At 40.2% G+C, this 14,962-nt stretch overlaps 1 protein-coding gene across 2 annotated transcripts in view; it reads right to left on the bottom strand.

Annotated features, from left to right (window-relative positions):
• The window catches only part of dab1a (DAB adaptor protein 1a), a 184,479-nt gene that overhangs the window by 148,287 nt on the left and 21,230 nt on the right, over positions 1-14,962 (bottom strand). The window contains exon 2 of one of the 2 annotated variants that reach the window (XM_058638301.1): positions 8,414-8,481. The exons of the other annotated variant lie outside the window; for it this stretch is intronic. The gene's annotated coding sequence lies outside the window, so the exon portion shown is untranslated. The remainder of the gene's footprint in view (positions 1-8,413; positions 8,482-14,962) is intronic. 2 annotated transcript variants of the gene reach the window in all.

Raw genomic sequence — 14,962 nt, 5'->3', positions numbered from 1 at the left:
TTCACTTGCTGCACTCAGTCTGAGTGCACACACACATACACACACAAACACATACATGCATAGATAAACACACACACGCGTGAGTGCGCGCACATACCTGCCATCTCTAATGATGATTTATGCCCAGCCTGGAAGTCAGGCATGCTTAAATGTGGCAGTCACAAACACACACAGATGCACTCATAGCCCAAAAAAACAATAAAAAGGATACTGCATCCCTCTTTCTTTCTCTCTCTCCCACATCCACCCTTCTAAAGAAGAAATAATGACAAGATGGATATGTTGTAACAGCAGTGAGCGTCATATTGAAGAATAGAATGAATGAGAGCTGAGGAGAAAAAATATGAAAAAACATGGAGTGGAGAGAGGGAGAGTTATCTCCCTGTTGACTAACGCAGTCTAAGCTCATTTGCCATATACTATCTGTGATACTGCTGTACACGTCCAATCTCTTCCTAGAAATTTCCTTGGAGAAAAACTGTTCATTTTGCTTTCCTCTCAATGCAGCACACAGTAAGCTCCGAGTCTCATTGAAAACACATTTCTCACATGGATCCTCTCGCTGCAGTGTCCCAAAAATGCTGCTATGTATAAAAAAAAAAAACCAAGAGGCTTTTGAGGTGATGCACAAATGACAAAGTGTGTATACTATACACAAACAATACCCACAGATAACCAGTAGATACAGTAAATCTTTGATACTTCACGCATTGAATCTGTTATTTAAAAAAGTAGTGGTGTATGAAGCACAGGATTTACAGGTTGTTTTGATCTAAATAGGGACAGCAGAGAAAATGTGTTATAACCTTGTATAAGCCAAAAAAAACATAACCACACTATATTTCAATATTTCCAGACAGCTCTTTCTTTACGTACAATATTTCATAACATATTCATTTGTACATTCAAAGGATTGTAAAACACTGAAACTATACCAAATATAGCAAAGTATAAGCTTCTACAACTTGTTTCCCCTGCAGTTCAGATTCATATCTATATATGTGTAAATCTTGGTCTGGTTCTCTCACCTCTCTCTCCAAACTCTACTATATGTACAGTAACTCACTGTCTATGCATAATGACAGTATATACCTTGCCTAGCTTTTATTTATCTTTTAGTTTACCTAGCTCTTTTATTTTCAACAGCAATTTTAGCCGACGTTATGCTCATAGACAAGCAGAGAGACAAACACGGTGGAAAATGAAACCTTCTTGTCAGCGATAATAAAAGACATGTTCTAAATCTGTCTTTCCTGCTTGAAGAAATGCAGCTTCTTCATAATTATTATTGATTAGAATTTCAGACGTAGCACAGACTCAGTCACATAATATTTAAGAACATGAATGTGACGTGATCCATTTTAAATGAGATTCGGGTATCAGAGCTTTCAGAGGAAAAATATAAATGATCACCCTCTCACTGCTGTGCGTAAAGATACAGATGGTGAACTTTGAATGTGTTCTTTCTTTCTAAGATTACTGTGTCAGCGGGGAAATTAGAGGAAAGAAACTCAATGAAATTGCACCATCTGTATCTTTACAGTTGGTGTCAAGAGGGTTATTTAATTGAGGCAATTAAGCCCATTTGAAATTGGGTGAATACTTTTACAAATTGGGTTTTGTTTCCATTTTAATTACACACCTTTGCACCAACACGGTGAGTATAGTTATGGTATTGCTTAGAATAAATCACAACGGAAACTCAAAACCTCAAACCTAAATTTGAGCTACTGTTCATCTAGGATTACAAAAACGGAAACAAAAAAGTTCTATAACTTAAAGCTGGAGTGCATGACTTCTGCTGATTTTTATTCATATTATAATACTGCCTTTGTTGGGTCTTTGTGAACAGAAACAATGTAAGTTTATTTATATGCTGCATTGTTAATTTGGAGACAGGCTCTGTAAAGCAATAGCATCAGACGTGAGAGAAGAAATGCTTGTATATATACAGCAGCAGTGCAAAGGTGGGCGGAGACAGGAGGCATTTACCCCTTCAAACTGTACAACAACCAGGGTTTTTGAGCAGTAGAATTCACTTCTGAAACTTCCTGGATGCTTCTTTGTGTTTTCAGTCACACTCCAACCTGTTTTCAGCCGTCCTGCTTGCCATGCTCGGTTGGTCTCAACATTAAAACTAATCACTCCCTGTGTGCAGCGTGGGAACGCCCCTGGTTGAAATGAGATCTAAACACAGCTACACTGAGAAACAGAGGGACAGGCATGCGGAACTGGAAGGCTTAAACAGCACTGTGTGAACACATCTGATAATGGTTTGATTGAAACATACTTTTGTTAATATCATAACAGAAAAATTGACATTTTTTGAATGTTGAAAGTCAAGGGGGGGAAATTAGAGAGTCTGCAGGAGTTAACGATCTCACTTGTTTAGAGGAAAATGTGATGTGCACGGCATATGTGAGTGAAAACCAGTTTAATTGACAGCTGATATTGTCTAAAATGTGCCTCGTTGCAAGTGAGGTTTATAAACTTCCATTTGCAAAATGTAAACAAAATGTCAATGGCGAGTGACGTCCTCATTGGTTGCCGCTAGGTTAATATTTAAAAGTTATGCACTGCAGTTTGAAAGCACTCTGCAAGGACTCCACACAAAGAATTCCAAGAATCAGACAGAAGGGAAATGTTTCTTTTTGTCTTTTTGGTGCACAGGTGGCACAACAAACGTCCATGGGGAACACTGTATTCCGCTTCCCTAATCTCTACTTAGTCCCTGCCCTTCGTTTTCCTTTCCATGTGCCTCCCCCTCCTTTAAGCACATCTTCCCCTCTCTCGGTGTCCTCCTTGCAGAATATTAGTGTCCTTGCAACCCCCTTCAAAATCTCCACACAGGGAGAATTGGACACAGTCCAAGCCCAGTCCCTTGAGTCCCGGCTGGGTGACTTCCAACACCACCCCCCAAGCTTTGTGGGCCTGGGAGCTGGCAGCTCAGCTTGTCAAAGAGAAATTAACCACACATAGTAGCTATTGTGCAAAACATAAATACACACAGTACAGCCATGCAGATTCTCCCACCAATATTGAAGAAGGCGTACACACCAGTGATATATATAAACACAATTGGTTTCACATGCTGTTTGCCCCTGTAATTAAACCTGCTAAGGATATCGATTTTCCATTCTTGGGTATTCCTAGGTAAGTGATTACACACACACGTGCTGTATCTTTATCATCCTCCACAGGCACGTGTCTGACAACAAGGACACGAGAAAATGTCTTCACTTTACCAAAATATCCTAACTAGAAAAAGTATTTATATAGGCTAATCGTTATACTAAAACGATGTAATTGTTTCCAGTGTTGATGACCACTTACAGTGCCTTAAAGATTTGCACACTTGTCCTGGTTAGGTCCTGGTTTAGTTCCACAGGCTAACCAAAACGTTACCCCTAACCTAACCTAAGCTTTGACCAGAGCCTCAGAAATAACGTTCTGCTCATTAGGCCCAGGAATTGTTCGCCTTGAGTCCCCCCAGGACTGCTGACCCTGACATGGTCAGTGCTTATACAGGAAAGGATCCTATGTGTGTGCACAAAACCACTACAAATTATAATAATAAAAATAAAACAGTATAAATATCACAAATGGAGAAAGTTGAGTTGATTTGTGTGCATTCAGAATTACTGTTGATACATCTTCGCTTGTAAAGGTTTAACTTAAAGTGTTTTCGTGTCACATAAATTAAAGAAGATGCACCAGCGTAACACACGGAGCATACATCGGCTTCTATTCTGTACAAATATTGTCCCATGTAAAAACATACATAGAAAAACAAGCGCATACTATAGAAGCAGTAACAAGAAGTACAAATGCTTCGAACCCATTCGACATATACATAGACAAAATCATTCAAAATGATAATCCCCTCAAATAAAGTAAGCAGCCTGGAGACTGTGATGGCCGCAGAGATAAGAAAAAATGGGAAAAAAAAGCCCAAAAAAGGATGTGAGCTGCTGTGTCCCACATACATCCGCCTCTCTCATTCGCTGCTCCCCTCCTTCCTCCTCCTGGATTATCCACCAGCCACTCTCTGGCCTCTTCTCACCAATTTCTACTCCTTTATTCAGTGTCTACCCACCCCACTCCCCCACTGCAGAATCCCAACAGCAGTTCACATGAGAGGTGGCACACTTTGAGGATATATTTAGAAATGAGGTGCAATCCCAGGGCCGGCACAGAAAAGAGGAAAGTAGAGAAAACACACACACACACACACACACACACACACACACGTCTGATCACATGCACACATACACCAAAATCTCAACATTCTCCCAGTATGTGAAATGCTGCATAAAAAACATGATGGACTTAAAATGATTGGAGAGAAGAGAAGAGAAGAGAAGAGAAGAGAAGAGAAGAGAAGAGAAGAGAAGAGAAGAGAAGAGAAGAGAAGAGAAGAGAAGAGAAGAGAAGAGAAGAGAAGAGAAGAGAAGAGAAGAGAAGTCATACTCCATGTTCAATGGGTGAAAGTTTTGGGGTGAATCCTGATGACTGGACCCCTGAGGAGAGGGAGAGGGAGTTTGTCAAAGAGGGAAGAAGGGGGAGAGAGAGAGAGAGAGAGAGGGGGACTTTGGACTGATGGAGAGATGGGTGGAAAGAAGAAGGAAGGGGGATGGAAAGTCACTTTGAGCTGGTGAGAGATCTCTTGGCTCCTTGATTTGTAGGGTTGAAAACTCATCATCACAAACAGACGCTTTCTCTCTCTCTCTCCCTCACACACACACACACACACACACACACACAGTGTGCTGCCTCAGCGTGCAACAGCCTCTCTGCATCACCGCTCAACCCTGAACAACCTTTCTCCTCCCTTATAATACCCCGTGCTGCCCCTCCATCGCTCCCCTGCCTTCCCTTATCCAATCTTATTATTGCTATCTCACCTCTCTTCTCAAGCGTTACCCCTTTCCACTTCTCCTCTACTGACCAATTCTGCGGAATGTGTTCAACTGTCCCCACCATTCATCACAAGTGCATACATTTTACTAAAGGTGGCCGCTGGGAAATAAAAAAACTCTCCATTGTTGCAGGTTTAGCTGCATGCGTTGCTTGCTGAGCTACACAAAACTGTCACTGACAGGTTACTACCATATTCATAGGTTTACTTTTTGTCTGAGACTGATTAACATATTTATCTAACATAGGGCAGCTTCCTACTCTGATGATTAATGATTTAGGAAAACTTTACAATTCGCTTCCTTACTAGGGCTGAACAGACTGGGAAAATACCGATTTGCAATACTTTTTGGCATATATATAGCAATTTTGGTACATTCTTTTAAACGAAGAGTCAGGTCAATATACTGTCCTATAAATTTAAAATAAGATGAAGCATGACCACATGAGATGCCATAAATCTCATGTTGAGATATACAAAATATTATTTCATGCAAAGATGAGAACTTAAAAGATATGAATCATTTCTAACACTTTTTTCCATATTTCATAATTGGGATAGAACATAGAGTTGAACAGTGTGTAAAAAAATACAACAACTAAATTGTGATTTCAATTTGAAAAAGATGAATTGCTCAGTCCTATTATTTACACATCAGTAGTAGTGAGCGTTAGACACACTAGAATTAACATGGTCAGAAAACAACTCCCAAAGTAAAAGGACGGTGCAGGGAGGCACTTAAGCCTTTATCAAAATTGGATAAGTACATTCACTCCAGAGTTTTGTCATTTTCATGCCACTAGGTCACACCAAGCCGTGTTACTGGTAAGTCTGCACTTGGGAATCACTGGGGTTTCATTCAGAGTTTGAGGAAGTGTAAACACTGCAAGTTTCTATGACAGGTGTGGGACTTCTGGAAATGCTGACACACTGCAGGCAAAGCTTGCTGTTGACAGTCAATAAATACCAGCAAACCTTAGCCTCCTGGCTGCCAGTAAAACCGTAGAGTCTTCAATACAGAAGCTAGACACCAGTTCAATTTTTGTGTACCTTGAAAAAAAAAAATGCATTCAACACTCGATTCACTCTCAAAAACTCAGCAAAGTTGTGTTGCGTTCACGAACACTGTCGTAAATTCAACACTGCCAACAAAAAGATCATAGCGCAATATAAGCAAGACACGGAGCATTGTAATTTAAAACACATAAAAGTGTTGTCAAGGCACTGCCGAGGTTGTGGGTGGCATTAGGCAAAGTATGTGGATGTGTCTTTCATCTGACACGCAGCCACTCTGACAAATAATTTATGTAATGCAGTTTGGATTCGGCGCTTGCCTTGTCATTGTAATGTGTTTGAAAAGCTGGAAGTCAAAAGCAATTAGAGAGATAGACTATGAACCACATAGCTTCAAACACAAACCCCTTTACATTGCAAATAGGACTCTACTCAGTCAAAAAAAAAAGAAAGGGGGGGGACGGGGGACGACGACACGTGTCCGTGTAATTCAGTCAGGACTCTGCAAGCTTAATTTGATGCTACAACAAGTTCATGTTCAGCAAAGTTGTACACGTTGGCTGATGGTTACACAGCATACAAACATAGAACGCTGTCCTGCCCAATGTATACACTTTCTATACTGATTTGGTTTTAAATGACCTGCAACAAAGTGACCAGAGCAGAAAAAAAGAAATCTTGGTAGACTTTAACCAAAAGCAAAAGAGCAAAGAGTGAAGAAAAGTCAAACACATCATTTAAAAGAATGTTTTAATCTGACTGAGTGAGACAAAGTGTTTGAGAGGAGGAAAAAGCAGGGATGTGGGGAAGAGGGATTACTTGCACTTTGCTTCTGACAGACCTGCTGTAGGAATAAACACTATTGGGAGTGTTGGCGATCAATAGTCTCACTGCTCCAAACACACATACACATACACATGCACACAGAGAGCCTGGTTCAGATCAATACTTGTGGTGCAACAGCGTTCCAGTAAACAACATTAATGAACATACATTTGTATCCAGCAAATCTCTCACCCAACAAGTCACTGCGTACGGTAAGTGAGAAACCAACATGTGCCAAATTACATACAACAGGGACATGGCTGTACTGTACCTCGTACAGGCAAACACACTCACACACTCAGACATTACAAGCGTCGGAATTTTAACTCATGTGTAGCATCAATAAGCCTTGTAGCCTTGAGAATGCTTCTGATATTGTTAACTGTGAATTAGACACTGTACAGATTTGGCTTTTTCCAAGATTCAGTCAATGTATCGTAATCGTAAGTAATTTGATGTGATTTTAACATAGAAACCTCTGCAGGGGTTAGGGTGAAAGATTCCTTATCTGAGAGATTTATGGTAGGAAATGGAAAAAGAACTGTAGTCTTAATGGTACCCCGTTTGTTATCTTTATCGAACCACTAACCCAGGGGATCTGTCCTGATAGTGAACTGAGCGGACTAACTGTAGAGGACAGGGAACATATTTGGTCTTGCAGATGACACGATGATAGAACTTACATGTGTCGATGACTGGGGTTTCTGTTAGGTGTTGGTGTTAAAGAACCCTACATGGATTTACAAAAAATCACTAAATCAGCATCAATTGGCAAATACTTATGTTTAGTGGCGCCTTGAGTTTAGTTTAGTTAATACTTTTTCATTTTCATGGTTTATCTTAGCATTTTTACTAACATGGTAAGCATTGTATCACTGGCTGCATTAAAAATGTTATTTCATTGAATTAATTTCACATTAAATGCAATATTACACTTTGTGCGAGCATGACATGAGAAAAGACAAATGACAAAAGAAACTGAATGTAAAACAGTACCCACAAATGTAAACAGTACCCACAATGACACTCAATGGCCACCTTATTCGGAAGACAGGACACCTAAATACACTAAGTGGACCTCTGCTGCTGCAGCCCACATGCTTCAAGGCTCAGCGAGTTGTGTGTTAAGACATGGGCTTCTGCATATGATGGCTGTGGTGAGTAAATGAGTTACTGTTGCCTGTTACCAGTCTGGTCATTCACCTCTGACCTCTGGCATCATCAAGGCATTTTCACCCAGAGAGCTGCTGCTCAGTGGATATTCTCTCTTTCTTGGTTCATTCTCTAAAAACTCTAGAGTTGGTTGTGCGTGATCATCCCAGTAGATCAGTTGTTTCTGAAATACTCAGGCGAACCAAGAACAATGCCACATTCAAAGTTCCTCTTCATTCTGATGCTGAACTTAATCTATGATGTCAAAAGGTGTTGAGTTCCTGCCCTGTTATATGCTGATTTGATATTTATATTAACAAACAATTTAACCAGTGTACCCAAGAAAGTGGTCAGTATAGTAGTTCTGAGGGAAGCTATATCTTTGCAATTGTATCTTCAGATATCATGTGTTGTTTGTATCTATATATACATAAAAGCAATAGATACAATTACATTTTAATTCAATTCAAAAAAAAAAAAAGTCAAAACACAAAAGTCACTTACCAAGGCTGAGGGTTAAACAATCACAGAATCAGGATATTAATGTAAGATGGAAGCGTGTGAGAGTGCACCTACAGAGAGAGAGAGAGAGACAGCAAAAGACAAAGAGAGAGAGAGAGAAATATCGGAGTGTCACGCAGGCAGGCAGGTGTATGGTTCGGAGATCTGCTGAGTGGGTGGGTGAGAAAAGCTTATATCCATTTACTCTGCATCCAGAAAAACACATTTTCCACAGCAGATGGGAAAAGACAACTTGAGCAACATTACATTAACTCCATCTCTAAAGGCAAAAGCACATATGCACAAAAAAACATAATCTAAAACAAATAGAAAAGACACTGCTTTTTAAACATATCTGCCTCTCCTGTTGAAACTTACTCAGATATCCATTGGGGAAAGATATTGAGTCTCGAGTCGAGGAGAAGAAATCAAATGACTCTCTTGAGCTTTACTGTCAATTAAAATTCAATTTTACCACATATAAACCTACTCTGTGCACTCCTCACCCACACACCTGTCACTTTCTAAACAGACAAATTTATTTAGGTCCAACAGTAGTTAACTGCTGATGTGTGTGTGTGTGTGTGTGTGTGTGTGCTTGTTTGTAACGTGTATATACAGTCGGTGTGTCTGTCTCTGTTAAGTGCACAGCGTGTGACCTCACAGTATCTGGACAGCAGTTCATTTTTGGTAGAACATAATGCTGTCTTAGGCTCCTCTAATTCAATTAAGTGTGGGATGTGAATATTTATAGGCTTTTTAGCTGGCAAGCTGACAAGGAGAGACTAATGTATTCTGCTAATGATACAGAGTTTGCTGCTTTAGTAGAGTGACTGTGAAGGTGGAGAATCAGGGAGAATTAAATGTTTGTTGGCTGGCGTTCAAATTAACTCACCTCAGTGTGTACAGTCACTCTCTCTCACCCCCGGCTCCCTCTCTCACACACACACACACACACACACACACAGATGTGCACCAGTTTCAGTTCACAGTCCCAAGACTGGTTGCTATACACAGTAAAAAAAACAAAAAACAGACCCTAACAGATGCGATGACGTGGTTCTCACCTTATCTGCCTAATTACAGTATAATGTGGAAAAGAGTACAATACACACATCTGTGTTTTAATTAAGAAGTATATTGACGGTTGTCAATAAATAAAGTCTCCCTTTCTATTATATTTTTAAATGTCATTAAATAACTAAACAACAGCTGCTCTACTTTTGGTGAATGAAAACAATTTGTATGCTGTGTGCGGTAAAGGGAACATAAACGTCAAATGCCTGGACAACAAAGTTTTTTAAGCAGTAGAATTCCAAAACTTCCTCCTCTGTTTTCAGTTGAACATAACATAATTTTTTTTATATTTAAAAGTTACCCACTACAGTTTTACTTTCCCCTGTCAGTGCTGAACAAAAGTTTAAATTTCAGCTATTGAGCAGGCAAATGTGTAACAGGCAAAAATACAGGGGATCAGATTGGCTGGGGCAGTTCAGTGACTTTAATGACAATAAATGGAGGCACAAGCTTACATGCAGATAGACAGGAAGTCCAGTGCAGGCAGTGGTACAGATGGGGATACAGGTCACACAAACAGGTAACAGCCTCCAGCCATCCCTGAAGTACAGCTCCCAGACATCCCCCCCAAAACAAACAAAATAGTTCAAGGTGAGCATGGCAGGAGTTGGAGTTAAATTCCAGAAAGCAGAGACACAAAAAAGTGTGGATTTATTCAGGTAGAAAGTGTTCTGACATTCTACTTAATCATGCAGTCAGACGAAAATATGCCTCAAAATCCATGTCCATCTGGAACGGGAACTCAAAACTTCACTGAACCGTGGCAGGTCAACTGCCGAGGAGCACAGACATCAGCAGAGTCAGCCAGCTCAGGGTCAGACTCGGCATCAGGGGATCGACTGACTTAGGTCATGCTGGCAACTCAGTTAATCAAGAGGAAGAGAAGCTGAGCAGGTCAGTGTCATTGGGAATCACCCAAACCATGTGCCAAATTACCATTTCTTCCATCATTCTTTCTAAACTAATACATAATCAACCAATGTCAAAGGAACTGTATCAACGTTTTCTAAACTGAAGTGCTGACTTGGATAAAACTGTATTGTGTATCTGTGTGAGTGGTTCCACCAATGCAGTCTACAACAGTTTATCCTCTGCAGAAACAACTGACAGCATGACTTGTTTTTACAGAGAAAAACAAAGGGTCTCTTTCCATCTCCCATTTTCAATTTCGGCTCCACTTCCTTTTGCTCTTTGTATATTTCTCCCTCCTTTCCTCACTTCATGGCTCCCTGAGATAAATGTGATACTAATATTAATCCAGGAATCACACATTGCACTTTTATTGGAATGAACAAAAGTGAATGCGTGGAATGGAGTGGAGTGGAGTGGAGTGGAGTGGAGTGGCGTGGTTTGGCGTGCCGTGGAGTAATGTCCACTCATACAGCATGTGCTATACTTTATCATTTATTTCCTCTAAACTGGAACATCATTAAGAAGATTGACACCATGTGCTGATGAATTAGACCTGAAATAAGTGAGTGAACGTCCTCGGGGAAATTTTTACTGACATGATAAATTGAGTGAAAAGTAATCTCATATCTTTAGACATCATTCATACAGAGTTCTTTTTTATTTATTTTCTCTCTTTCTTTTTTTTTTTTAGCAACCAGCAGAGTTACCCCCTGGTGGCTAACTGGCACTTCTGTCCTACTTCCTAAGCTTCGGTTTTTCCATTTCTTACAGCATATACCATCCATGCTCCCTCAATACAAACATTCCAATAACTGTTCATGTGTCCATATCACAACAATTTATTGAATAGCCAGATTCTTGAATAAGGTTCTTGAGATTATCAGAGAGACCACCATTTTGTAAAATGTAAATTTACCATTTCTAAGCAGATGCCTTCGTGTCATACTCGGCAACTGCCTCTGTCTATGTCTGTACAGCTGACTGTACACACAGGCACCAGGGGCATCATTTTACCCTTGAGGGCAGTGAAGAATACTCACTCTGCAGCTACTCTGTGGACCCAAATGTCCTCTGAAGTAGACTGCGCACTAACTAACAAAATAAAAAAAAACTTCAACTGGAAGAAGCTCATTTTAAAAAATCTCACTCAACTGAGGGGTCTCCGGGGGTGATTCAAATTATTGACATTCTGAGGGCAAGCAAAGACACATAAAAGCAAACTGTATCTAATGTAAATTGAGAGAAAAAAAAACACTACGACCTTCACACATACAGCAAGGTCAGGGAAACTGTAGAGTAGCCATCAGCCATATGCTTTATTCACACATGATAACTGGTACCTCGATGAATACCAGGTCTATTCCTGAATTTTAAGTCACAACTGAGCAAGCAAAGCAGAAGAAGCACACAGCGTGAGTAAAGTGAGACAGCTTCCTAATATTGGATTTTTCCACAGCCAAAAAATTAACCTGGACATTCAGTAGGACTTCATAATAATAATAATAACAATAATAATAATAATAATAATCACCACAATTTTGGCTTCTTGCAAAAAGTCAGTGTTAAAGTCACCCTAAAATAACACCAGGATCAAATTCAGTCTGTTAACGTGTTAAATTTAACTGTTTTGATATTAATTTAACTCTAAAACAGTTTTATTTTTATTTTATAGCATTTTAAAACAATATCAGACACTCTCTAACACTGCAAATTGTACAATGTAGAAACAAATGACTTACAGAAACACTGGCAGAAGGTAGGAGCTGTCTCTGCATGTGTGTGTGTGTGAGAATTTGTGAGAGAGGGCGGAGGGAGAGAGTAATAGAAGTTACACACTGGAGCTTTAAGGTGACGAATATGTTTGGTGTTGTAACCAGGACAATGAAAGTCCTGTACACTTGCTGCACGTACACTCCTATGGATCATAACCAGATGATAGGGATAAATTATACAACATGGTATGAAAGCCTTTCCATTGAGTTGATTTAATCCCTACATCTAAGAGGCAGCATGACATGCAGTGCTAATGTGTTACTTCAATTAAATTATGCAACTTCAAACTACTTCTGCATACATAAACCTGATTGGTTACACTGTGCATATGTCATACATTCAGCTAAATCATTTAACAGCCATATCCAAATGGCCGTAAGTAATCTGATTCACACGCTGCCACTCTGAACCTGATGAACTGTTTAACCTGCATGAACTGCTTAAAAATAACAATCTGAGTCACGTGACAGCTGCGAGGAGAATTATTGATCACCAATTCATCTTTAAATTCACGGACCATTTTTCACAAAGTGAGCTCCACCTTACAGGATGAAACCAGAAAATCCAACTGAATGTGGTGTATTTTACATGATGGAACGGGAAAAAATAACACAGGCAACTTCACAACCCAACATTACACCATGCTGTCTATGCTCATGACGAGAATCCTACATTCAGTGTGTATTTAATAAGTAAAGCAGACAGTGGGGTGGATGAGGGAATCTCCCGCTGCCTCACATTTTCGTGACACCTCCCATACTGAGACAGACAGCTGGTTAAAACTTCCACTTCTCCTCACTTCCACACGTATCAAGCAGGATTTATTCACCCAATATTCTCTATGTGCATAGATTAAATACAACTTCCTGCCAAAAACACTCTGAGTGGAATATCAGTCAGAAATTCTTGAGGGAATGTTTGCAGAATGTATACAGCCTGCGTCTGTGTGTGTCAATAAGATGGCACCAGTTTGGCATCTTGTTGCCTAATTAAAGGAGGGAAATGGTCAAAGGCTCAAATACTGACTTTAATGAAGAAGACGGGTAATGGCTGATGAGGGCGGGGGAAGCACACAAAGACAAGAGGGTGCAAGGAGCTGTAGGGTGAAGTGTGACAGGAAGAAGTGGAGGATAAAAGGATGGTGAGATAACTAAGAGGAAGGATGCAAAAAAGGGGAGATTTACCATTCCAGAGGGTCTCATTAATACAGCGTAATCAGGTAATATATTGCTGAGGAAACACTTATACAATATCCTTCACAACATGTGCCCTGTGTGCATGTGTGTGTGTGTGTAGGAAGATGAGCTGCTCATGACCCAGCAGTGGTATTTCTGGTTTCCTGTGCTTGCAGGTGCAGGATGGAGTAGGCTACTTATTTTAAAGGATTTCCTACAGAGAGATAAAGTAAGTCACATTTGTTCTGTTTGTGTTTTGCCAATAGATAGAACAAGGCAGTCTGGATGATTCTGTCGTTGACCATGATTCTTACACTCTAGATAATCAGTCAAAGAACATCCTGTCCAATCCTGACCCCAGAGGCAATCCGGAGTAAGAAACAAAGAGAAAGGAGGAGGAAAAGATAGACAGATCCCCGGTGAGTGGGAGACAGATAGAGATGGAGACAAAATTGTTCTTCCTGCATGTCTTTCTAACTCGCACTGATCATCCTTTGTGACAAAGCTCTGTCTATCATCTTCCTGTCCCTGGGTCTTTTCACCTACCTTCACGTGAAGTTACAGAGCATCGCTGAAGTAGTCATGCCAGCAAAAAGGGATGAAACTAAAGATCTCCACATATTTGCAAAACTTTAAATACACACCAGCCACCTTCTTCTGAATCAAACCCACTGAGACACAAGCAAGCAGACACCACAAGCAGATACACAACTCATACCATATTTTCACACATATGCATGCATACACTCCACACTTTGTTCTTCCAAGGCTGTACCCTTTCATGTCAGAATGATTGGCCTTATTTGTGGAGAGTCAGTCCCCTGCTGAGGCTGACTTGGACTCATCCAAACCACTACAGAGCAGGGGGGGAGGGAAAAGGAATTCTTGATGACAGATGAGAGATGCATGCTGATACCAGTTTGTGGCTAAGGGAAGAGAACGTAGATTGAAAAACTGGGAGATTAATGAGCCGGAGCTGAGAGGAACGGGAGAAGGAAGGATGGTGATGGGGGATGTGGAGCAGACTTGGCTCGTAGTAGTGATCCTACACCAGACTGATTCACTGAACACAGGAGGAAATTACCCTGTAATTCTAAACACACACACACACACACACACAGGTTTACACAGCTATTCTTCTGACACTAACTTCCATTCACCTTTAATTCAACTTTAACTATAACCAGTTAATGCCTGATCCTAACCTTAAACTAACCACAATACAAATCTCTAAACTTAACCAGTTCCTCATTAGGACAAGGTTTTGGTCTCCATGAGGACTAGCAGTCCTGACAAAGGTCAGTATTTATGCCAGAAAAGTTCACACACATGCACGAACATGATAAGCTTGATTAATATTCTGCATATGTCTCCAAAATTCTGATAGTGTTGAACAAAGAGTGAGCAAAAAAATGCTAAACCTTGAAAAATACACCAAGTCTAAGTAAATCATATGAATATGAAAATCAATTTGGAACCAGCAGAGTTTAAAATTGAGAACCGTTGCCAAAAAAATATTCTGAAGTTATGACACGTCTCTGGCGTTAAAATACTGTCACCTACAAACCCACATCCACCCGGTACAAGCTTAGAGAGCACGAAATGGCTGAAAGAT

This window comes from Solea solea, chromosome 9 (genome assembly GCF_958295425.1).
Source record: "Solea solea chromosome 9, fSolSol10.1, whole genome shotgun sequence".
NCBI classification, from domain to species: domain Eukaryota; kingdom Metazoa; phylum Chordata; class Actinopteri; order Pleuronectiformes; family Soleidae; genus Solea; species Solea solea.
This window is presented reverse-complemented; position numbering and strand designations above follow the sequence as displayed.